The 2,312-nt window shown below is 39.7% G+C and overlaps 1 long non-coding RNA gene across 1 annotated transcript in view; it reads right to left on the bottom strand.

Annotated features, from left to right (window-relative positions):
• Positions 1–1,964: 1,964 nt before the first annotated feature.
• LOC109302432 overlaps positions 1,965–2,312 on the bottom strand; it is an 11,719-nt gene continuing 11,371 nt past the window's right edge. Inside the window, exon 3 of the long non-coding RNA XR_002098766.1 lies at positions 1,965–1,976. This is a non-coding gene — a long non-coding RNA (uncharacterized LOC109302432). The remainder of the gene's footprint in view (positions 1,977–2,312) is intronic.

Below are 2,312 nucleotides of genomic sequence, written 5' to 3'. Positions count from 1 at the left end.
AATGCAAAACTATTCCAGCTATGCAGCTGATCCAGTAAAAGTTATCACCTTAAGAAATCTTGCCTCTTGCATAATTATTGAACCATCACGGCCATGGGCGGATCTAGGATTTAGAAAAGCGGGGTGCAGATGGTGTGCAGATGGTGTGGTGCATCATCACATGTAACACAACAAATTTTTCTCCAGTTAAAAAGAAACTATAAGCTAATAAACAAGGGATCTAGAGCTACAGATTTTGCTATCAATTTAAGACCGAAGAGAAAAAAAACTTAGAATGTATATTAATTTGCTATATCATACATTATACATAAAACTACAACACACAAGGCAAAAATAATCAGAAGATGCTGGTTGATTCTGTAATAATGCTGTAGTCATTATAGTTAAATGGATGTCTCCTTCAGATTCATAAAACAAAATCAAGCCCTCTTGAGCATCTTGACAGTGCAGGTAATGCTTCATTGAAAGTTATTTCCACACCTGAGCTAATGTTCACCTGAGTTGATATTTCCACACCTGAGTTAATGTTTCTTGTTAGAGTTAAAATAAGCAGTCTACAGGGCTGTGAAATGGAAGCTATGTTACTAGGAGCAGCTAACAGACAGCAGAATTGCAGAAGTAAGAATAGCTTGAGTAGTGAAATCATTAAAGACCATTAAAAAGGAAGAAGGGTCATTAACACCTATGGAATGAGAAGTTTAGAGGGAATCAGGTAGATGATAATGAGCCATAACGTCAATTGACTCCCTCACTGCTGCCTGAATAGAAGTGCTGCTGCTGCTGCCAGGCAGTTGGCTTTAAACTTTGGGTGGACCAGGAATCCATGAATCAAAGGGACTGAAACTGCACCATCCCCAGATCTGTCCCTGATCATAGCTACAATAGTTCCGTTACGCTATCGAAATGTCCCATGGAAAGCCAAAGGCACTTAGGCTTGTAAGTCCCTACACAAAGGGCTGACCCAGTTTAACTAATATGCAAATTTAAACCCATTTGACTAAAGCAATGCAAAAGACTATGGCTCCCTCTTCATGTTACATGTATTACATAAGCAACTGATTAATTGCACGGTTCATTTAGACAAACTACATATGCAAAGTAACTATGACACAATAAAAAGTTCCATCCAGCTGTAAAGTTAGAGCTGAAAAATGTGTAAGAACATTATAGCTGGTTTCTATCCAGCTTTCTTTTGAACATGTAGCCCATGCTGACAGGGCTCCTAGCCATAGGGGGCCACCATACACTGCCATAGCTGAAAGTCCTGCAGTGCTGCCATGGCTGGGAGTCCCATCAGCTGACAGGACTTACATCCACAGCAATTCATGGAGCGCTGCCCCAGCTTCAAGTCTTATCAGCTGCGGCATTCACAGATCCAGGAGCTTGCTACTTGCCAGTGCAGGGGGAGCCTGGGATAAGATGCCCCTGCACCAGCAATAAGGTGTGATAATATCTGACATGTGGCATGGCAGGAGGCGTGATTGTGCGGATCGTGCATCAGATCCTATCATACTTTTACCTGAATAATTACTTTTATTTCAGTGCTGGATGGTTTATATCTGTTTAACATAAGTCATTTTGGAACTGGTGTATTATAAAACAAACTAAACAATGCATCCTGCCTTAAGAGTGTCTACCCAATTTCTTGCATTGCTTTCAGAAAAGGATAAAAAAATTATAGTTATGAAAATGGAATGTAGATTTCTTATTTGTCTAGGCACAGCTGAAAATTGTACCCATGTTGACAGCAGGTTTTGGTTTCTTCTCCTCCTCTGTAGTATCAAGGAATTGTGGCTGATGTTTGCTGAATACCAACTCGATGGACCAATAATTAGATCTAATTTGGCAGAGCTTATGCACAAATGTGATTCAACCCACACAATTTTTTCCCCTTTTTGACTTAAATTATCTGCAACTCTAGGTGCTTAACAGAATCTTAAAGAGCCAATGTAAAAAAGTCTGTGTAATAATACATTCTACAGTATTCACACTCAATAGTGCTCATTTTCTTTTGAAGAAACTGTAATTTTATCATAACTAAGCCATGACATTGACTGCAATATGATTTCTTAACACGTTGCTATAGACAAGTTGTCCTGCTCATGCAACAAACAAAAAAAAAAAAAGAAAAATCATGCCAAAATTTGGGAAACCCTCAGCAGCTATGTCAGCACTGTTAGAACTGTAGCAAAGCCTGGATCTGAGTGACTTATCCAGCACTGCATGTAGACAGAGCTGGTCACAGATGCTCTGCCTCCTTGTGCTGAACCCTCAGTCTTCTTTCCTCACAGCAAAAACAGAACATGCTCCAA

This window comes from Gavialis gangeticus, unplaced genomic scaffold (genome assembly GCF_001723915.1).
Source record: "Gavialis gangeticus isolate Ggan-Ray unplaced genomic scaffold, GavGan_comp1, whole genome shotgun sequence".
In the NCBI taxonomy this organism is placed as follows: Eukaryota; Metazoa; Chordata; order Crocodylia; family Gavialidae; genus Gavialis; species Gavialis gangeticus.
Note: the sequence above shows the minus strand (reverse complement) of the source record. Positions and strands in the feature narration are given on the sequence as shown.